Source organism: Notolepis coatsorum (genome assembly GCF_963971535.1).
Source record: "Notolepis coatsorum genome assembly, chromosome: 1".
NCBI classification, from domain to species: domain Eukaryota; kingdom Metazoa; phylum Chordata; class Actinopteri; order Aulopiformes; family Paralepididae; genus Notolepis; species Notolepis coatsorum.
Window position 1 is genome coordinate 52,464,342 of NC_140165.1, and position 24,524 is coordinate 52,488,865.

At 43.1% G+C, this 24,524-nt stretch overlaps 1 pseudogene across 1 annotated transcript in view; it reads right to left on the reverse strand.

Annotated features, from left to right (window-relative positions):
• LOC311232502 (E3 ubiquitin-protein ligase HECW2-like) overlaps positions 1-840 on the reverse strand; it is a 114,657-nt pseudogene extending 113,817 nt beyond the window's left edge. The window contains exon 1 of the transcript XR_014621018.1: positions 480-840. The product of XR_014621018.1 is annotated as an E3 ubiquitin-protein ligase HECW2-like (transcript). The remainder of the gene's footprint in view (positions 1-479) is intronic.
• Between the last annotated feature and the right edge of the window lie 23,684 nt (positions 841-24,524).

Genomic DNA, 24,524 nt, shown 5'->3' on the forward strand with positions numbered 1-24,524 from the left:
GTTTTTTCCTATTGCTACAGACAGTTGTTATATGTTTTTTCCTATTGCTAGGTTTTAGTGAGTTTTTCCTTACCTTCATGTGGGGTATGTCTGGGAGTGTTGCCTTTATTTTGCATTTATTTTAAATTGTTTGGACTTTATGGTGTTCTTGTTTTGTTCTTGACTTATTGTGATGTTTCTTCTTGACTTGTTTAAAGAAGACGTGTCCGGCCCATGGGGACATTAACGTGTGTTGTCGGGCCTTACAAATACATTTGATTTGATTTGATGTTGTAAACTGCTTTGGCAATACTGCACATGTTTTGACATTCACGCCAATAAAGCAGCACCTTTGAATTTGAGACAGACAGACGGAGAGAGAAGCCGACGAGTGGAAAGAAAGACACACCCTCTTCCCAGACGTGGTCTGTTCCATGCTAGGAGTTACAACAGGGTTATTCCATGCTGCAAGTTTGATTGGGGGGGGGGGGGTCGCTCACCGATGTGGTACAGGCCGATCCAGTCGGTGGCATCCACTTCCTCCTTGATGTCCCAGGAGATGACCAGGTGGGCGTGGCCTAGCGTCAGCTGATGCGTGGACGCGGTGAGCGACGAGCGGCTGTCGGACGTCACCAGGTCCGTGTCGCTGTTGGCCCGCTGCAGCCCCATCATCCCGGGCTCCGACTGGTGGGCCGCCGCGGAGGAGGAGGAGGTCCCGGTCCCGCCGGCGCTCTGCAGCGACAGGCTGCGGAGGTTCTCCGACCCCAGCGTGTACGGACGCGTGTGCGGACTGCGGCGCCGCACCACTAGCAGGTGGTCCCGCGCGCTGCCGTTGGACGAGGAGGAGGACGTGGCGGCCATGGTGACCGCCGCCGCGGAGGAGGGAGAGGGGGGAGGGGAGAAGGGGGGGGTGGAAGGAGGACAGGTGATGATGGTGGTGGTGGTGGTGGTGGTGGGGGGGGAGGGGCAGGGCCGGGGAGGGAGGATGGCCGTAGCGAGGGAGGGGCGAATGGTGGAGGTGGGGAAAGGGGGAGGAGGAGAGAGAGAGAGAGAGAGAGAGAGAGAGAGAGAGAGAGAGAGAAGAGGGAAGAGAGGAGGGATTGGGACGTAGAGAGCTCGGCACGCCGTTTCTAAATATGGCTACAACAGCCACATCTACTGTAGGACTGATGACTACACCCCCACTGAGAGAAAGGGAGGAGCGATCAGAGGGAGGGATGGAAGGAGGGAGGGATGGGGTGAAGATAAGGGTAAGATAAGAGTGACGAGGTTACCAGAAAGGAAGGAAACGGTACCAGTCAGCAGATTGTGTTGAAAGGGATCATAACAGTCCTTTAAACGTTGTGATACAGGCCGTCCTGGAGAGGGATGGAGGGATGGAGGGATGTGGGGAAATGATGAATGGATGGGGGAGGGGGGGTGGATGGGGGGAGGAGAGGAGAGACTACTAGTTAAGAGGCCCTCTGCTAGCCTGCAGATTATGGCTAGGTGGCCATAGCTGCAAAGGTCAGTCTGGCCACAGCGTTTACATCACTTCTGCAAGGGTTCAATTCCCGGCCCTTGATGCTGTGCCCTTTAATGAGCGAGGCACTTTCAAAAATCTCCCCAATATTGCTTGGAAAAAAAATCGGAAGGTTTAGTAGAAGTCAGACAGTCCATTCAGGTTCCCCCGCTGTCCCATTATTGCGCCCCTCCCCCCCCCTGCCCGTATTCCCTTGAGCAAGGCACTTTTGATGATTCCTGATAATCCACTCTGGTGCTGCGCCGTCATTCAAACTCCAGGTGGATGGAAGTTGAGTTCTGTCTGTTTGTATCCGTCTCTCTCTCTCTTCCTCTCTCTTCCTCTCTCTTCTCTCTTCCTCTCTCTTCCTCTCTCTTCCTCTCTCTTCCTCTCGCCGAGTCCCGTTCACGTACAAACTGAGAGCCGGCGTGAGGCGCTTCAGAGTCATTTAAATCCGATGCTGGTGTCGGCTGTGAATCAGGATCAAAGCAGGATCAAACCACCGGCACTCGTTATGATCCATGCAAGGAAGGGGAGATAGAGAGAGGGAGAGAGAGAGAGGGAGAGAGCGATCCTGCAATCCTTCCACTCGTCCACGGCTGGGGAGGAAGGGGTGATCCACGGGGAGGAGAGGAAGAGAGGGAGACCTAAGAGAGAGAGGGAATAAGAGATAGAGAGAGGGAGGGGGAGGGAGAGAGGGAAAAGGAGAGAGGGGGGGGGGACGGATGAGAAAAGGAAGGATGGTTAGCTTTTCATCATAACAACGCATGATGAATGAATGAAAGTGGACATTTGCTATTGGCTAGGGAGGGACAGCAGTCAGGGCAGGGTGAAACGTGAATATGATATTCACATGTCTTTTTCATGTGGCTGTATATCACCATCATGCTGAGGTGTGGGAAATGATGATGCAATCAATGCTCATCCTGTTGGACGTCATGGCAACGGGCCGTGTGATGAAGTGGTCGCCTGTCAGAAGCTGTGGATCTTCAAGCTTTCTGTTGCACTTTTTTTTTTTTCAAACCCAGCAATTTATTCTGATTCTAAACTGTATTTTCATCAACTACGTAAGTCTAGTCCAATGGTTATACATTCTCAAATGTACCTAGTTATTCAATGTTTTGATGGAGGTTTTTCAGACTTTTTTTTTATTTTTATTAATACATTTAAAAAGATTCTTACCAATAAAAGGTTTCCCTCTTGAACTGATTAGAAAATGTATTGACATTTTTTATTTTTTATTATCATATCATTTTTAATAGAGAAAGAAAGCATGATGTTGTAAGTCTGCAATTTTGTCTTTCAACCAAGAACTGAACAAGAAACAACTACTGTAGTAAGGGAGAAAAATTCAGCTACTCTTGGTTTTAATTGTATCAATAAAGAACATGATCTTTTAGAACATACTGTACATCGGTCTCCAAGAGTTTTTTTTATTGCAATTCCAGATCTAATTCATCAGAGCACAGAGCTCCTAGACAAAGTATTCTGGTGTCGTGCAGAATCCATGACCTATATATCAAGTTGCACGTCAGACAAAATTCCTTCCGTTAGATTCAAAACTCAGCCAAACATGAGAGCCCCCCCCCCCCCCCCCCCCCACACACAGAAATGTTTACTGTAAATTAGATACAGACACCTTGCACCACAATTCATATCACAGAATTGTCAGAAATGGGTCAATATCTTACAGCTAGCATACAAGTAAAGGGTCAGTAATAGCGTACGTTTGTAGTGAGCTACATTTTATTTATTTAATTATTTTCTACGTTGATGTAGCAGAAATTAATTATTAAATTGCTACTAATTTCCGCTCCTCCTCTCCCTTCCATGCCGCTCCTCCTTCCTCGTCTCTCCTCTCTCACGTCACCTCCGTTACCTCTGCCTCCAATCATCCATTTCCCCTCCTCTCCAACCGGCTTTTGTTGCCATGACAATCAACCGCCATTATGCCAAACCACATCTCGCCTTTTATTGGGCCACATACGTTTTTTTGTTTTTTTATATTCCGATCAATCTGTCTCCCTCTCTCTCTCAACCTCTCGTTCATTCTTTTCTCTACCTTCGCAGCTTTTCTATTTCTATCCCTCTTTCATTATGCATTGTCACTCCCTCTCTCCTTCCTTCCTTCCTCTCCTCCCACTCCCTCCATCCATCGCTGCTAGTCTTTACATCGCTGCTTTGAACGGAAGAAGCATGCGAGTGCACGCACGCACACACACACAAGATGGTTCTAAATTAGCTTAAAAAGGGTAGAGGGAGCTAAAGCGATAGAAGGGGGGAGAGGGGGGGATAGAGGGAGATAGAGATAGAGATAGAGAGAGATAGAGAGGAAGGAAAGGAAAGGAAACTCTTAATTTGGCTAGTAGTAGTACATATTTAAACACATACCAGAATGTGTCCTCTGCATTTAACCCTTTCACTACCACACTACCAAAGGGTTAACCCTTTCACAACCACGCTACAGAAGGTTAACCCTTTCACTACCACACTACAGACGGTTAACCGTCGTGAAGGGTTAACCTTCTGTAGTGTGGTTACTAGTGAAAGGGTTAATAAGCCATCCTAACTATTTAGGAGCAGAGCCACAGTCCAGCGCCTGGAGACCAACTTCACTTATAACGCCTGTGTCTTTGGCGACGGCAGGAGCATGTGCTGTATGTTGAGTATGTATGTGGCATTATGTACATAGCATGCATGTCTCTCTCGTGATGTGGGAGGACGCCGGAGTTACCCGGAGGACACACATGGGAGAACATGCAAACTCCGCACAGAAAGGCCCCCCTGCAGTGTTTCAACTCCAGGACATTTTAATCACTGTGCCACTGTGCAGCCCCATGGAGCAGGAGAGGTAGAGTGGGAGACAGGGGGGGGGGGGGGGGGGGGGGGGGGGGGGAAGGAGAGTTGTTTGGTGTATGATGATTGACCACCCTCACTTGACAATGGTTATACACCAACCAACTCATAATCATTCTCCCTCTCTCTTTCTTAAACACAAACACACACAGTTATACAGAGCAACACACCCACACATCTGGCCAGAGAGGTTTATAAATCACTCAGGGCAGAGGCCAATTCTTAGCATAGTGCTGCTGGCAGAACGGAGAGGTAACTCGGGCCAAATGGCTTCTCTTTCACACATGCTCTCAAAAACAAACACAAACTCATGCCTGAATGCATGTCACTCACAGATTAAAACACACACACACACACACACACACACACACACACACACGCGCGCACACACACACGCACACACAGATGAGGTGGATGTCCTTGATCTGGCACTGGGATTAAAAAGAGAATGGAGGGATTTAGTGTTGACAGAAAGCCTCCTATAATCCCTGCTTTATACCACACTAGTCTGAACCAATCTGGAGCTCCGCAGCTCTCTCACTCTCCCTCTCTTTCTTTTTCCGACTTACTTGTTTCTGCATTATTCTCATTATCCAGGGGCTTTATCCTAGATGCCTGTGGTACAATCGGTTCATAATGTGATAAAAACAGGTGGGGAACAAATTATATGAATTATATTATATGGACTGCTGCCAATAGTTGGAGAACTATCGGCTGAAGAACTCGAGAACTGTTAGGACTCTTATTTACTAAACACTGCATGGACTCTGGTGCAGTATGCTACTACTATATATACTATTATTATTATTATTATTATTATTATTATTATTATTATTATTATTATTATTATTATTATTATTATTATTATTATTATTATTATTATTATTATTATTATTGATATAATATAATGCCTACTACTATTAGTATTATGTTCTACTCTATTATTATTATTTATATTATTGTCTTTTTTCCTCCCTGTACCTCCCCAATGCTGCTATGACACCTGGAAGGGGATTAATAAGGGAACACTTGACTTGATATCTATAGCGTTCATACTTGGGGTAATGACAAGGCATTCGTTTTAGATTTTGTTATTCCAAAGAAAATTGTGGGAAACCAATTTAAAACTCTTGATTGTAAAAATCAAGATAACGTATTCATGAATCACAGCTTTGGCTTGGGTTTGGCAAACCGATAAATAAGATGGGTTGTTGTTACCCAGAACCATGGCATCTGAGAAGTCGTCCTTGGAAAAGGTTTGGAAAAGGGCAGGTACTTTCAAAGAAATACTTGGCAGGTGATTGCATGAACCATCTGTCTAATAGTCTAATCAAACAAGAGGGAAGACTGTCAGGTTTTAAACTGTGGATACCAAACAGAAGGTAAAGATGACTTTGAACTGTACAGTAACAGTAATCCAGAACTATTTTATTGCACTGTAAAGAAACTGTGTCTGCACTTTATGTGCTCATTTCATCATTCATGTCTTTTATATTCTACTAAAACTGAATCAAACCATAAACAATGTGGCCTGTTGGGATGTTAGATCATAATGTGAAAAACTGTGATTTTATATGTCTGCTCATTTTACCCTTGATATTATTTGACTTATTTTTAATTTTATCTTTACGCCCCACTATCCGCTGGGTGCATACTATAACCTTTATCATGTTTTGTAACAGATTACAGAAATTCAAGAAGCCCATTGGAACATGAGGTTCTGATATGATTCAATTAATATATCTGCATTATTTTATCCCACTTTATGCTTTGCTCTTGCTGCTTGTTTTACACCGATTGTATGTCTTATTTCTTACTGATGTAAAGCACTTTGAACTGCAATCCCCTGTATGAAAGGTGCTATAGAAATAAAGTTATTATTAATATCAGATCAATAAAACATATGTAGGGGGGTCAAATGTTTTTCTGCCGTCAAATCTGTGGTAGAGCCAATATTTATTTAAATAGCATATCCCACCTCTGTGAGATGGTCTACAACCAGGGGCGGATTTAGGATTATAGGAGATCCGGGGCTTAGCCCAGATAGGTGCCCGCCTCCCTTTTTTTTTTTTTTTTTCTTTTTTTTTTTTAGGCAATGTTTTTTTTTTTGCAGGCACGTTTTTTTTTTTTGAATTTAATTAACCTATACGTGCAATTTCCTGCAATATAGAGCCTTCAATCTTGACCAATAAAGCTGCTCTTTTCACTATAAAACTCAGTTAACTCAGTAGTTATGGTTAGATTTATATATTAGGGGGGGATATATCATATTTTTCATATGATCAAAAAGTGGTGGAGCAAGAGCATACCTTTGCTCCCCCAAGTTCAATAGTGGGAGAGCAGAGATGCTCCGAATGCTCTTATGGCCAGGCGTCTATGATTCACTGATACAAAGTAAAATAGTGCAGTGCAATAAAATAGTTAGTAAAATAGAATAAAATAATGCACTAGTGCATTGCAATAAAATAGTTATCATCGTATTTCTTCGGGAGGCCGGTAAGGAGTGCATTACAGTAGTCGAGTTGGCTTGAAATAAAGGCATGGATCTGGTTTTCAGCGTCCTTTTGATTTATAAATGGCCGTACTTTAGCTATGTTTCTAAGGTGGAAGAATTAAGTTTTTGTCAACTTGTTGATTGTGATTTAAAGCTTAGGTCTGAGTCTACCATGACACCAAGACTTAACTCACTCAAATACAGTTAGCAGCTGGATAGACCACAGATGGAAATTAGCTTCTGATAAATCTGGTGCAAACATATTTTCATGTAACAATGATGAATTGTAAAAAAAAAAAAAAAAAAAAAAAAAATTTAAATAGATTCTGGACTTTTCAGAAAACATTCGGGGCTTGAGCCCAAGTAGCCACCCCCTAGCTCCGCCCCTGTCTACAACGTACAAATAATCAATTTTAATAATATAATAAAAGAATAAAATAATCCAAATAATAATATAATCCATTATAATAAAAAAAAAAACCTTTTGAGCTCAGAGAGAGGATTGCAAATAGCAGCACGAGACGAGAACGCTGCTCCGCTTTGGCCTCGTTGAGTTTCTAATAGGTGACTGAGCACCCACCGCCTTTTGGTTAAAAACTAAAAAGTCCCAAAACGGAAAGAATGATCAGACTTCACACGGTAGGGCGGTCGGGTGGCGTAGCGGAGATTGCGCTCGTCACCAATGCAAGAGGCTGCGGTCTCGACTCCCGGGGTCAGCATTGCCCTGCGGCTTGGGCCGGTCGTCATACTAACTCGTTTGGCTGGGTTAGTGGGAGGGAAGCCGTGGGTGGTAATCTGGCGTTGTGGACAGTGACACCTACAGGTCAGGTCTGGGTGCCTGCTCAGCGAAAGGCAGGAAGTGGTGAAGGCAGCGTGACCTCCCACGCGTTACGCTTCACCAATGAGAGTCCTCGCTGCAAGGTGAGAAGAGAGCCGCTGGCTGTCTCCGCATGTGTCGGAGGAAGCATGTGGTAGACTTCAGGGTTCCCTTGTACTGACCAGTAGGGGGAACATGCGCACAACGACCAGGTAGGGGAGGGGGGCATAACGACAAAATTGGGATGGGGAGAAAAGCATAGAAAAAATCAGGCGGAGAAAAAGAAGGTTCAAAAGATTTTTTTTTTAATGTTTTAAAAGACTTCACACGGTTGTAGTCGAGACATTGGGCGACATTTGGATGCAAAAACCTTGTTGTTGACCTCCGCCATTGTGTGCACGGAAGTCTCTCTCTCTCTCAAAAGAGAAAAATAAACAGTATGGGCATTCTAAACATTCTATGAAAGGCCTCGATTGATTAGTAAATGAGAAAATATAAGTTGGGAGAGGTCTATTAAGACTTTGAGTGCCAACGACGAGATTTCTCGTTAGTTCATGCCAACCGTTGAGTGCCAGAGAGACGAGAGATCTCGTTTTTGATCGTTATTTTTTATTATTATCGATTTCCATTCATTTTTCTCCGGATGGTTGAATGAAATGCATGGAGAAAAAAAAGTCCTGCTTCCACATTTTACTTGTCAGACAAGTAACCGGAGACGATCCAAGTAATCGCCCACCACCAGAACAGCGGAGAATGTGTGTTTCCAGTACCCAGCGTTGGATCAATAAACACGATCGATATTTGGAATGGCGATAAGGAATTGGAATAATCTTTTTGGAGAACATCTGATCTGAGGTAAGGAATCTATTTTACCAGTCTTGGGATAATCAGAGCTATTTTCACCTATATATCAGCATGTTCCATGTGTGTGTATGTGTGTGTCTGTGTGCGATCAGGAAATAAGATAATCTATTTTTCAGCCCGCTTCTATAGCGTGCATAAGTACACATATACTATCAATAATCTAGCGTTTATTTGAAAACGATTCATAAGTAGGCTGAAAAATGACAACGTGTTTTGTGTATTCCAGTGTATTCCAGTAAAGGGCGATTATCAAATGTTCTGAAATGGTATAAAACGGAAATGAACAGATTAAAAAACAATCCGTTTCGACAATGTTGACTGCAAACAAGTCATTGATAAGCGACGGCCATATTAGACAGTGTTGTGGAATATATTATCATGTCATTATAGATCTGTGTTGAGATATCATTTTATACAGCTTGACTTTCAGTGTGACCAGCTTGACTGGTTAATGTGTGTGTGTCTCTTTAACACTTTCTTCGCCAGGCTTATGTACATCATTATACCCCTCTCTGCCAGCTCTATTTGTCTATGGAGAAGTTCCCCTTCTTTGCAGGGCTATAACTTTTTAAATTGTATTGCTAAATTGACATTACTATGGCCCATTCAACGTCAATTATCTATCGTTCAGGACGTAGGAACGTTATACTTTTTCATTCACATATTCATACTAAAATACGGTCTAAAGTATAAATATGTTTTTATCGTTTTCTGCAGCTTTCTCCAGAACGTGATTTATAGCCCTAAATGCATTATATTGATGATCAAATACAGTTTGATAGCGATCTGCGCGAGATAACAAATGTCAAATGGACGTGCTTCTAGAAGTTACTACTTATCATCTGATGTTGACCGGATGGGGGGGGGGGGGGGGGGGGGGGTCGTTTATAATTCCGTGGCCAACGTTAGATGATTCATCTAGTGTGGGTGATATGATTAGAGCAGTTTATATCGAACACGGTAAAAGAAAACGCTGAATCTTACCCCAGTCTCCTCGGGCCGTTGGGCGATGAGCGTGGAGCAAAAATATTCCTATTATGGGATGTAGAAATATGCGATCCATCTCCAGGTTGTATAATAGTATATACGTCCAAATCATGTTTATGTTCATGTATTTAATTGTATGTCTGACCAGAGCTCTGGATCATTCTATGGTCAGACACTTGTGTATGAACATTGTTGTCTCTGATTGTAAAGTGATCTTTCATTTGTGGCCACGGATGAAATAAACTTTCCTATTATTAATAATGACTCAGAATCATCGTTTGGTCCCTTTAATATTTCCCATTACAACACAATTTAAGATATAGTTCATGCGTTCGCAAATATGAGAGCTCTGTCATTGAAGTGGGTGGTGGCACGCAACAGGGTTCCGGGGCACCGGACCCGTGGCACTCAAAGTGTTAAACTCATAAATAACACCCTTCCTTTAAATCAAATGCATGGTTTTGATTTATTTCGATGGATAGAGCTGCTGCATGCGAGCAAAGGACTGACAGTTGTCAGAGGCCATGCATTCGCCTAGGAGAGAAAGCTAGCATGAATGACGTCTTCGCTTGCTAGCATGAAGGACGTCCGCTACATAACCACAGTTCAGGGGATTAGCTATTAAAACCTGACCTATGATGAAGCTCAGTCGCTGCCACTTTCTCACATACATTGTGTGCATGCTCACACACACACACACACACACACACACACACACACACACCCACACTGCTCTGACTCATTCTGGTGCTCCGTCCTTCTCTCTCCCCTCCCAGATGTTTTCACTCCATCATTTTTTTCCCTCTTCTGTCATCCCTCCGTCTCATACCTTATTCAAGTTGGTAACCTTTGACCTACGAGAACCTGCCAGGTCCCTGGGGGTCGCAGGGGTTCAACGAGGGCCACGCAACAAAGCGGATAATCCACATGATGCCCATGTGAAAGGCCACGTGCGATAATAGATGTGCCAGATATTCTTGCATCACTCAATATTCACCACTCAAACCCATCACAGGTTTGAATCCGGTTTACCTGCCATCTTTCCTGTCATTCTCCATGGTCTATCTATCCATCCATCTATCTATCACTGTACTACTGTATCTATCTATCTATCTATCTATCTATCTACTGTATCCATCTATCTACTGTATCTATCTATCGATCTATCTACTGTATATATTTATATATCTATATACTGTATCTATCTAGTATCTACTACTGTATCCATCTATCTACTGCAGACCTGGGCAATTTACGGCCCACGGGCGTCCGTGTCCGGCCCGCGGTCAATCAGAACATGAATGAAAAAATATTTATGCGTTGACGCTATATAAGTGTGTTGCTTTTATTTTGAAAACTGCATTTTTTATTTTTTTACGTTTGGACACACATGCATACACCTACTGTATGACGTGCGTGCATGAACAGAGACAGGTGATGGTCCTGCAGCTAACCATCCAAATGTCAGCTCACGGCAAGAAAAGAAAGGTTGATACTAGGGGTGTAAAGGTACACGTATCCGTACCGAACAAGTTTCAGTGTGTAGTGTACCGAACGAATACAACGGTATGTTAACCACTAACGACCGCCGACCGGGGGCTGTTTTTTTCACAATCTAATATAATAATTATTTTTTTTTTTTTTTATTACAAGTCGATTATTAATTTCAATATAGAATATTCGTTGACAGCCCTACAAGTACAATTAGTTACTGCACACTACATCACCCCTGAGTGGAACATGGAAAGCCAAACTTTCCCCCACTGTACCGAAAACCGTATCGAACCTCGACTTCAAAACTGAGGTACGTACCGAACCGTGGTTTTTGTGTACCGTTACACCCCTAGTTGATACTGAATGCCGCGTTTTCAACAAGATATGGACTGCTAAATATGTATTTACAGAAGTCAAAGGTAAAGCGGTGTGTTTAGTTTGTGGTACACAGGTCGCCATATTCAAAGACTACAATTTAAATCATCCACTACGTGACCAAACATGAAGACAAATACAAGAACTTGTCGGATGAAGAGCGTGCAAGGGAGTCTGATGCTTTGCTAGCTAAACAGCAAAACCAACAAGGACTTTTTACAAAACTTTGCGCACCCAGAGAAGCAGCTGTCAAGACAAGTTATGTCATATCCCACAAAATCGCAAGAAGAAGTAAGTGTTTTTCTGACGGAGAGTTTATTAAAGAGTGTTGGACTCTGCAGCACTAATATGCCCGTAGAAAAAGGCGCGTTTTGAGAACGTGCCCCTCTCCCGACGCATCGTAACGAGGAGGGTTGAGGACATCGCAGGAAATCTGGAGCTTCAGCTGAACAGAGTGGTCAACTTTGACTCCTAGTTACACATACACACAGTCCTCATATCCCTCCTAGTTACACACAGTCCTCATATCCCTCCTAGTTACACATACAGTCCTCATATCCCTCCTAGTTACACATACACACAGGGCACGAAATTAACTTTTTGACTCACCGGCGGGTAGATGGGAAGAATCTACCCGCCAAGCATATTTCTTACCTGCCAAATTGTTTTTGATTAAAAAAATATATATATATATTTTATATAATTTTTTTTAATAAAATATTATATAATCATACTTGTAGTTGTATTATCTGCGAGACATCGCCACCACGCAACAAGTCAAAATGCTCGCTATCTGCAAACAGCTCCACTGTCTGTGTGTATACTCGAGTAGCCTCCAGCAAGGATTCTCCGGCGCTGCAGCTGGACCCCATATACTCTACATTCAGCATGCAAGGATTCTCCGGCGCTGCAGCTGGACCCTATTGGTATAACATTACGGTTATTTGGTCAAATCACATTCAGCAAGACCTCAGCCAGAATACGCATTGAATCAATGTTATAAGACATTGATATCAGGAGCTATCTGTAGCTACTGCTAGCCCGCTAGATAACGTTAAGACAATTTAGTTTACTGGGACATATAGATCTAACGTGAGCTAGCTAACGTGAGCTAGCTAACGTGAGCTAGCTAACGAGGGAACGGAGGTATTATGCACTCGAGTCGACTAGTGCTGGAGCATTTGTTGATATCAGCAGCTATCAGTAGCTAGCCAGCTAGATACCGTTAGACAATGCCTCGTCATGTATTAAACTAAAAGTGAATAGTTGACTGGGTCATTGTTTGAACAGTAACGGTAGCTCATGGAGGTCCGCTCTAGACTAGAGCAGACTGCCTCTGTGTTGATACGAGCAGAAGCCAATAGTATCCCGCTGCAGGGCTGGGCGGATATGACTCGTTGGCAAGTTTTTTTTCAAAATAAGAGTATCATACGAACCGAATGTTGCTAACTGCCGGAGCCATCGATATTATGACTGGAGCTGCGCTTGGGGCGGAAATGAGACCCGCACAGGATTTTCAAAATAAGAGTATCGTTATGAACTACACGCCACATGGCGGGCAGACCTCTCAGTGGCACGCGCCAAACGTAAAAACTGACCGCCAATGGCGGGCTCTAATTTCACCCCCTACATGATACACACAGTCCTCATATCCCTCCTAGTTACACATACACAGTCCTCATATCCCTCCTAGTTACACATACACACAGTCGTCATATCCCTCCTAGTTACACATACTGTATGTAGTCCTCATATCCCTCCTAGTTATAGATACTGTACACAGTCCTCATATCCCTCCTAGTTACACATATACACAGTCGTCATATCCCTCCTAGTTACACATACTGTAGTCCTCATATCCCTCCTAGTTACACTGTACACACAGTCCTCATATCCCTCCTAGTTACACATACTGTACACAGTCCTCATATCCCTCCTAGTTACACATACTGTACACACAGTCCTCATATCCCTCCTAGTTACACATACTGTACACACAGTCCTCATATCCCTCCTAGTTACACATACTGTACACACAGTCCTCATATCCCTACACATACACACAGTCCTCATATCCCTCCTAGTTACACATACACAGTCCTCATATCCCTCCTAGTTACACATACTGTACACAGTCCTCATATCCCTCATAGTTACACATACTGTACACAGGCCTCATATCCCTCCTAGTTACACATACTGTACACAGTCCTCATATCCCTCCTAGTTACACATACTGTACACACAGTCCTCATATCCCTCCTAGTTACACATACTGTACACCAGACCTGGGCATTGTACGGCCCGCCGGCCGGATACGGCCCGCGGGATGATTCTGACCGGCCCGCGAAAGATCAAATGTGAACGGTACCCATCCCTACTGAACACACAACTGCAGGGCAAGGGCATTTTTGCTCATGAAATGCATAGCCATGTGAAAGCCTTCATGACAAAGTTGCAATTAATTTCAAGGCAACTAGGCAGCAACAATCTCAAACACATGAAAACCCTGAAAGAAGTCAAACCATCAGCTGATCACCGGCACAGGTACTCATCCATGTTGGGAGCACTGCATGATGAATTTTCAAGGCGTTTTCAAGATTTCAAAAAGGTTGAGGATGAAATGCAGCTGGTTTCCTCTCCCTTTACCTGCAGTGTTGATAGTGCACCCACTGATGTTCAGCTTGAACTCATTGACCTGCAGTCTGATTCACTACTGAAAGAGGACATGCTCAGAAGATGTTGGTTCTCTTTGGATCCACCTATATGTGAACAGACATTCTCAGTCATGACGTTTACCAAGTCCAGGTACAGATCCTCTCTCACTGATGAACATCTGGCAGCTGTGCTTCGCATCTCCACCTCATACATGCAACCTGACTTTGATGGACTTGTTAAAGCTCAACAGAGACTGGATTTATCACACTGAATGAAAAGAAAAAAAAGAGCTGAAGAACACTAAAATGTGGAAATATAACAAGTGAAATGGGACACTTGATATTTTTTCTTTTCTTTTTTTTGCACAGTTCTGAAAACATTAAATGTTTAATATAGGCATGTAAAGTAAAAAAGGCTACTGGGACACTTTTCTTTACACAGTTCAGTGACATGTCTTGTTTATTTTGGCTATAAGATGATGTGATGTCTTTAGAAAGCTAAGAAAATCCTTGTTTCAATAGTATATGAAACTCAAAATAATAACTTTATTTGTATAGCACTTTTTCATACATGCCCTTTGTTATTAATGTTTCACATTTTGTTTATCATTTTGGAAATAAATTCTATTTGAATAAATTATATTTTTGAAAGCTAACCTCACCTTTTAATTGCCAAATAATAACATACACTCTTACCAGGGGTCAAAACAATGCCATTTACTGCTTTTTATATAGAAATTAAATGTATATTATGCATAATTGAGTTTGGAATTTTGGCCCGGCCCTCCAACATATTTTCAGTTGCTCATTCGGCCCCCCGGGAAAAATAATTGCCCACCCCTGCTGTACACACAGTCCTCATATCCCTCCTAGTTACTCATACAAGTAAAAATAACTGAAGACATTTTTAAGGATGTATTGCTTTTTGTATAAAGTTGATCAATTGCATGTCTTTTAACATAATGCAACACATCTCTTCAGTGTTTGTGAAGATTAACAAGTTGAAAATAAAATGGAACACTGATGTAATGATTGTTTTAGTTTTACTGTTTATTACTTCTATATTTTATATGTTTATTGTTCTGATTACCAGTAGCAGCTAATCAAAATATATAATTTACTACTTTTTACAATGGGAGATAATGAATATTGAGCAGAATTAAGTTCAAGTTATCATTGGTTCGGCCCTCCAACACAGTTCAGGTTTCTCACGTGGCCTCTTGTAAAAATTAATTGCCCACCCCTGATCTACTGTATCTATCTATCTATCTATCTACTGTATCTATCTATCTATCTATCCATCATCTCATGTCACATTTCTTTCTCTACATGGTTTTCTTACTTAGCTGTTGCCCAAAAAACACCTCTCCCAGAGCTTTAAGCTAGCTGATCCGTATCCGCTTCTATTCATTTGTGCCGTGCTAGGCTAGCTTGCAACGGGATAGCTTTCTACTGAACGCACAAGAGGAAAATCTATCCACTTTCCCCTTGGGATGTTAGGGTGTTAGGCTTCTTAGCTTTTGCCCTCATCCCTCATCCTGTGAGACCCACCTGACCCTCTGCTGGAGAAGCTTGAAAACCACTGGTTTAAAAGTACAAGACTTTTTTTCTTTTTTTTTTACTTTGACCAGTCAGCTGGTTCTTTTAGCGTTTATTGCTTTTTTCTGGTCAAGCATGACCGACAGAAACAGGTTGAATGGGGTATAGATCGGGGGAAAGACACTCTGAGAAAATACGGCGAGTCCGGGAGTCGAACTCGTGTACCCCAGATCCGTGACGCGCACGGTTGTCCCCGACGCCGAAATAGCATCCGAGGTACGCGGTGAGCTACAGGAGCTCCCCGAAAGTACAAGACTTTTAAGTTGTAGATTTCTTAAGACGAATTAGCCTGAAGCATAAAGGTACTGTATGGTCTCACTGTCTCACACAAGTCTGCTGCTGCAGGGAAGCCTTTGATGTGAGAAATCAGGAGCAACTATGAAAGGTTGCCTTCATCCCAGTCCTCCGTGCGGGTTTACACCCCGTGTCTGTCCTGAGAGTCTGTCTATAAAGAACTGTGTGGGTTTACAGACTTGTATGAGACCATACCTTTATGCTTCAGGCTAATTCGTCTTAAGAAATCTGCAAGTTAAAAATCCCTAGCCATGTCTATCAACACACACACACATACACATGCACATTGTGGAGGATAACATGTCAGAGCTCGTCTCCTTCCTCTGAAGTTCCCTCTACAACCCCCCAGTTTTATTGTTCCCCCCTCTCCTGTGTATACATACAGGGTCCCCTTCTGTGAATCTCCCTCTTCTCTTCAGGTGTCACAGCTGGTCACTTGGGTGAGGGCCATTTAAGCCATAGTCTCTGACTTTGTATTTGATACTTTCATTCTGAGTTAATAAATTGTATTCACCAGATCTCCATTGACTGAGTATGTTATTATGTAATCCACAACACACACACACACACACACACAGTTTGAGTCAACAGCATTTACACATGTTCTTTCCGAGACATACACACAAATACACACTCTATTTATCAGACACCGACAGTGAAGGAGTTGACCTGAAAGTCTGTATCAAAAGCTGAGGCAGCATTGCCTCACAGTGTGATAGAGACGCCAGGGCAGTAAGAGTATATTGTCTCCTCTACAGGGGTTTAGGTGTGTAAGATCATTAGCTAATGGCTTTTAATGAGCTGCCAGTTATCAGGCTGTTTGACAGGTATGTGGGTAGCTGTGGTTAGGGCTTTCTGTAGTGGGACTATCCCTTGTTTTTCTGGATTACGGCTTGAAGCTTATTATGGCTTGTTTATTATGTTTATTTAGCCATAAAACATGAGCATAATCACAACAGATTTAGCTAATAGCTCATTTCCATCTGTAGGTCTTGGGCAGGTAGCCAAGGAATACTGCACCATGTCGTTTTAAGGTTTAGGGTGGGTTGCACCAACTAGGTTTAATTTAATCAAAGACATTGTTGTAATCAGAGATTATTTAAACTAGTTTTAAAATGAGTAAATCCAGTTTAACAATATAACAATATAATTAACTCTGGACATGTGCATATGGGCAACAAGGTGCAAGATGAAGGCATGTATGCCCTCTCAGTTATATTTTCCCTACAATAAATAGTTACAATATATAATCTAAATCGAATCTAATATATAATCTAGGTTCACTTCCTAGTAGTTCCTTCTGTATGCTTGGCACAATGCTTTACTGTATCCCTTGGCTGTACGCTCTATGACGCTTTGACACCATACTGATATGGAATAAAATGCCAAGGAAACTATAAAAGGAGGAAGGGTGTTGAAGGAATGCACATTGGTGCCAAGTGTGGAACCTTTCAGTGGGATCGCAATCTCCTCGTTTATGACTCGTCATTTAAAAAAGGTCATTATTACCTCAGATGTCAGAATCCTCAGTGATTTATTGCATTGTTAACTAACGTTTGATATATTGGTTGACGCATATTTCTTCAGATAACTGGTGGTATATTGTTTTTGTATTATTTACATCTCTCAAATATAACATATAACGCTGGTATTCTGACGCAATGACCCTTCCTTCTGTTATAGGTTCCTTGGACGACGCTACTCAGGCCCCGTTTAGACGAGCGTTTTGTGAACAGAAACCGCAAAAGTCATCTTGCGGTTTCACTTTTAATTTTACGTTTAGACGAGCGTTTTGGAGTGGAATTCTCCGTGCAGACGACGCTGTAACGACGGAGACCCGCTGTCACACGATTGGCGCATATGTCACATGACGTGCTGTGAAGACCCGCCCTACTCTGCCTCTGATTCGCAGACTGTGGATGGGGAATGTGATTGCACCAAAGCAGAGTCACTCACAGACAGTGGGTCCACTCACGCCGCGGCGGGACAGATTCTTGTGTATTTAACCCTTTCACTGCCACACGACAGCCGGTTGTGTGATAGTAAAGGGGTAACCTTCTGTCGTGTGGCAGTGAAAGGGTTAAAAGTACTGCCAATGTAGCCTTCAAGTGATCTCCGTTGATATTCAGACATACTTGCTTTGTTTACGTCTCGGCTACTGGCGCATACCTGCTACCTGTGACGTAAGCAGTACGCGCGACCAGAGCCGTGACAACCCGTTCGTCATCGTTTTAACAGATTTATACGTTTTGATAGTTTAGACGAGATCGCAAAGCTTTTGCGTTTCTAGGAATTCCACCCTGGAAGGTAGTCTCACTTTTTTGCGGTTTCACCCCGTAAAAACGCCGTTTCCGTATAAACGAAAGGCACATCTGCAAAAATATTTTTGCGGATTCACCTGCTAGCGTTTCCGTCTAAACGGGGCCTGAATATAATCTGTATGTTTCCTCAGACACCCTACCATAGATATATATAACTAGATGGTGCAAGGCGGAGTCTCCAGCGTAGTTCACCGACGGCCATCTTGTCACAGGCAGCACGCCCACTCATAACATGAATGTCTATGGTGCATGTACTATTGAAATAACCATAGCTTGCAAAATGTTCAACCGATTTACAAACGGTTTGGTTTATTACAAACGTTATTAACGTGGCTATGATTCAGGATGCTGTTGAAATCATTTTCATATGAAAGTCCATTATAAGTATGCAGTATGATAACTACATTACGTTTATAACAAACGAAACCGTTTGAAAATCGGTTGAACATTTTGCAAGCTATGGTTATTTCAATAGTACATGCACCATAGACAGTCATGTTATGAGTGGGTGTGCTGCCTGTGGCAAGATGGCCACCATGTGGCAACGTCGGTCTCCATTGGCCAGCAGCGCGGGTGAGTCATCTAGTCTTAGATGTACCCTACCGCCAAATAAGCGCACGCTGCTGCTGGAGGGGTAGACCTGTGCTCACAAGGAGGCTTCTAAAAGACCTGCCAGATCCCCCCGGCAGTGCCGGATTTCATTTAACTCCTCTGGTTATTTATAAGCCGCGAGGGTGTGTGGCTAAATATACACACTCCACGGCATAACCGGAGCCAGCGACCCAAATAAACACACGGTGAAATGGTGTTGCTACATCTCTCTCTCGCTCACTCTCTCCCTCTTCCTCTCTTTCCCTCTCTCTCTCTCTCTCTCACACGTAGACACAATGCACAGAGTTGGAATGGGCGATATGGGAAAACAAATAATAATATTGCTACAAAAAAAGATATGATATATAACGATATCAAGTTTTTATTATTATTATTTTTATAAATATTATATATTTAAAGTATTTATTATATCTTTTTGATTATTATTTAAAAAAAAGTCCTTTTCTTAAACGTTAATCATTTTTGTATTTGATTTTCTGCAATACAAATAAATTTATCACAAAATAGAATATCTGCTCAAAGGGTAAGTTCAGAATTCTGGACTCCCGGCCCCATTTCCTAGGTACTAGTGAGTGATGTTGTCGATCGTTTCAAGAGTCCTTTCTCAACACAATCCATGCCGTTCTTCGCGCTGGATGCCTCCAGCTGAGGCCCAGTCCACACGATCACGGGTATTTTTGACAGTTTTTTTTTAATTATTTTTCAAAAAAAAAATAGAGTGATATACATGTAGTACAATGCCAAAGCAGTAGGTGGCGATGTAGTTCAAACATGAAGGCCATTTCAACCAATCAGAAGGGTTTAGGGTTAATACCGGAAACTGAACTGAAGCCTGGAACACAAACATCCCTCCTTGTTCACAGCCAAACAATTCTACAGTTTGCAGCTAGAACGTGCAATAAACAAAAAAGGATACATTCACTGTGTTCTGCCTCATTTGTTGATGAAACAAAAACCAACATCAACACAATTTACCATCAAGAGCAGAGTTTAGTCTCACAAAAAGATAGCCGATTTTGTTAGCTTACGTGCTAACATAATAAAGTAGTAACGTTAACGCTAGTAGAATGAATGGATGGAAACGTTATTTAACACATTGCAGAATGGGTACAATACAATACGGCTCAATACAAACAATTGTTAAGGGGATGCAGACTGTTGTAGTTTGGACTTATAACAATAACTTGACAACACGTGAGCTTAGTTTAGCCGCAGCTACAGGTTTACTCTGGTCAGGTCAGGAATGCGACAACAGACATCATCAGTAGATCACAACACTCTTCAACACAGACGATACGTTTAGAACAAAAGTTTGTTACAATCATTTTCATATAACGCTACTTGGGACAGCTCTGCTGTAAACACTGGAAATAACCTCGGTTTCTATGCCCACACGCAACCACTGCAACCGGGATGTGCGCAAAACTTCACCCTGGACTCCGGTTTTCAAAGACCACGGTTGCAGTGTTCCAAAACCCTGGTTGTGTGTGGGCGAACAGTGCAACCGCACACATTAAGGCTCGGTTACATAAGACCCAGCGTGTGTGTGGACACTAACAGGGCTTTCTCTTTTGTTGTTGTTGTTCTTAGCTCTCTCAACTCATTCAAAATGCAGCGGCCCGCCTGATCTCAAACCTACCGAAGTCGGCCCATGTCACCCCACTTCTTAGGGACCTGCACTGGCTCCCCATTGCTGCACGTATCCGCTTCAAGGCCCTCGACCTAGCATACCGTGCAGCAAAGGGAACCGCTCCCGCCTACCTCCGGTCAATGGTCTCTAACTACACACCCTCAAGACCCCTACGCTCTGCATCTTCTGGCCGCCTCAGATCTACTCCTATCCAAGCTCCCGGAGGGTCATCAAAGAGAAGCCGCCTATTCTCAGTCCTTGCCCCACAATGGTGGAATGAACTACCCATCCCAGTTAGGACAGCCGAATCCCGTCCAATCTTTCGCCGTCGACTAAAGACTCACTTCTTCAACCATTATCTGAAATGATAAAAAAAAAAAAAAAAAAAAAAAAAATCTAACCCTGACTAACCTTAATGTCATGCACTTGTCCTAATAAACTAACCTACACTGTAACACGCAACACTTTGATGAACATTGTTACTCAGCTGATAGAGTTATACCCTTCTTGCTGTCTTGTCGCACAGAACTTGTAAGTCGCTTTGGATAAAAGCGTCAGCTAAATGACTAAATGTAAATGTAAATGTAGCTCTATTCTATTTAAAATCTTTCAAACATGTTCTTATGTACCCCAGTTGCTATTGCATGTACATATGTGTTTTATTACACGTTTATGTGTTGATTGATTGTTTGAAAACTTTATTAACAGATTGCAGAATGGGTACAATACAGTACGGCTCAATACAAACAATTGTTAATAGCTTCAGCGCCAGAGGTCGCTGTGGGCCGTATGGCAGTGTGTGCCAGCGCTTTAATGAATGGGGATACATGCCGGTGTTTGCAGTGCTAAAATCCCGGGCCTTTCTGTGTGGAGTTTGCATGTTCTCCCCATGCTCGCAAGGGTTCCCCCCCCCCCGATAAGAGAAACCCAATGGAAAAACATGCAAAACAACAGATCGCTAACGCTGTCGCGTCCGTGACGAGTGCTTGGATGGTCCCCGGGCGTGGCTCACGCCACAGCCCTCGTCTGCTCCTGGCTGCCCTTGGGGGGCAAGGACGACGGGATGGGTTAAGTGCAGAGGAGTATCGCATCGGCGATCCTACAAAAAACAATGCATGCGTGTGTGTTCCGGTGTGTGTGTGTGTGTGTGCTAACCGCCAACATTGAGGATAATTGCATGCCAATTAAAGACCACTGCGACAGGTCCTGCATTATTATTATTATTAAATATTATAGCTATGGATTTAATAATATAGTCGATTGTCATTGAGTTTATTCCAGTCAAGATGCAAAAAAAATTAATATTTTTTCATCCATACATTCCCGTTTTATACCGTGGTGAATATGAGTATAGTTTTAGAGTAATTCTGTGTAATCCCAGGAAACGCCGCTAAACAGCGTTTAGTGCATGTCACTAGAAACCGTGCCATTCCGGCCTGTCTGTCTGACATCTCCGCCTGGATGACGACCAACCACCTCAAACTGAACCTAAGCAAAACAGAATTGCTCCACCTGCCGGCCAAATCCTCCCCCCTGACCGACCTTTCCATCACAGTCGAGAATGCAGCTGTGACCGCGTCCCCGACCGCCAAGAACCTTGGTGTTGTCCTCGACGACCAGTTGAACTTCTCTGCTCACATCGCAGCGACAACCAGAACCTGCAGATTCCTCCTGAGCAACGTCAGAAGGATCCGCCCCTTCCTGACAAAAGAAGCCAACCAACTCCTCGTCCAATCAACAGTCATCTCCTGCGTCGACTACTGCAACGCACTGCTCGCTGGCCTCCCGGCCACTGCCACTAAGCCTCTTAAACTCATTCAGAACGCAGCGGCCCGCCTGATCTCAAACCGGCCCATGTCACCCCACTTCTTAGGGACCTGCACTGGCTCCCCATTGCTGCACGAATCCGCTTCAAGGCCCTCGACCTAGCATACCGTGCGGCAAAGGGAACCGCTCCCGCCTACCTCCGGTCAATGGTCTCTAACTACACACCCTCAAGACCCCTACGCTCTGCATCTTCTGGCCGCCTCAAACCTACTCCTATCCAAGCTCCGGGAGGGTCATCAAAGAGAAGTCGCCTATTCTCAGTCCTTGCCCCACAATGGTGGAATGAACTACCCACCCCAGTTAGGACAGCCGAAACCTGTCCAATCTTTCGCCGTCGACTAAAGACACACTTCTTCAACCATTATCTGAATTAAAAAGAAAAAAGAAAAAAATATCTAACCCTAATTAACCTTACTGTCATGCACTTGTCCTAATAAACTAACCTAAACTGTAGCACTCAACACTTTTATGAACATTGTTACTCAGCTGATAGAGTTGTGCCCTTCCTGATGACTTGTCGTACAGAACTTCTAAGTCGCTTTGGATAAAAGCATCAGCTAAATGACTAAATGTAAATGTAAATTCCTCGCTTGGATCAACAATCAATCTGAAATCAACGCTATATTATCGGTATTATGTTTCATCATGCATGCATGAAAGGGTGAGGGGGGTTTCTATGCTTTGATCCTCACCAACGGCATACGTTGTGGAGTAACGTTATATAACACTACAGGATCACAACGAAGGCATGCTCGGATCAACGCATATAGCACTTACCTTGACTAGGATGTACTGCGAAAAGAATATTCCAATTATATGATGATCGCCATTCCAAGTATTGATGTCGATCGTGTTGCCAACATAATCCACCAAAGTACATGAATCGGCGGTGCTTGATTATCCCCAATCCATCTGTTATAAAAATTACTACTGCCCGACTAGGAAAACCTGGACCGGACTTTTTAGATCGACGTACAGGCGGAGCCAGAGAGATTCCAAGGATGTGCAATACCGGCCACAAGGCGTTAGGCAGCGGTATTGGACGTTTGCGATCTCAGACCCATTCCCAATGATAATATCTGGCTCCCTCCATGGATTATGAATGGAAATAGCGAATAAAAGAAATAACGACCAAAACCCGACTTTTCTCGGGTTTGGCGCTCAAGCCAAGCCAAATATTTTTTTTTTAAATAAAAAATAAACTATAACCCTAACTAACCTTACTGTCATGCACTTGTCCTAATAAACTAACCTACACTGTAACACGCAACACTTTGATGAACATTGTTACTCAGCTGATAGAGTTGTACCCTTCCTGATGACTTGTCGTACAGAACTTTTTTTTATATTTTATTTTTTTATTATTTTTTAAACAAACACATAAACATAAACATAACAACATAAAATTAGATATACAAGCATTAATTAACAGTGCACATCCAATGAAATCACCACTTAAATAAATGTATTATACAAGACATCAGGGTTCGAAATTAACGGGGGCTTGGGGCATAATGCCCTTGAAAATGGACAAAATGCCCTCGAAAATCAGTTAAGGGGGGCACTTAATGCCCCCGACAGTTTACTAATTATATATATATTTATCCGGTAATGGAGCGTCTGTATCGTACGGTTCAGATGACGCGCAAATAAAAAAATTCATTTGGCGGAGCCGGTGTTCTGCACTGGCTGCAGGCAGCAGCAGCAGCAGCACTGTAGCCAGGTGCTAGTCAGTTTGTGTAAAAATGGCACGCACAATATAAATCAATCTTCATTACGACTTCATAGCCATTAACATTACATAGGCCTACACACATCTTGCCACAGCAGTTCGTAAACACAACGCACGTTTTAACTATGGTAGCCCGACGCAGCCCGCAAGATAATACTGTGGTCAATGAAATGTCACCGTAGCTACTAGCTACTGTAGCAGAGGAGGAAATGGGAGTCTGAGAGGCGGGGTGTTTAAAGACAATGATAGGCGTTTATTCAACATCCAAGAAGGCTAACATACAACTGTGTTTTATTAACTCCAACCGGGACTATTGCCGCTTTCCCACTGCATGCCATCACCTCCTAACGTTACCGGAGCTGATAATAACATTGCCTGAACTGAAGGTGCGTGACACTAAAATGTCCGTGGGGACCCGGCGCCAACCCATAGATAGTTCCAACTCACCGAATTGCGTAATCCACCACAGATGCACTCAATATTTA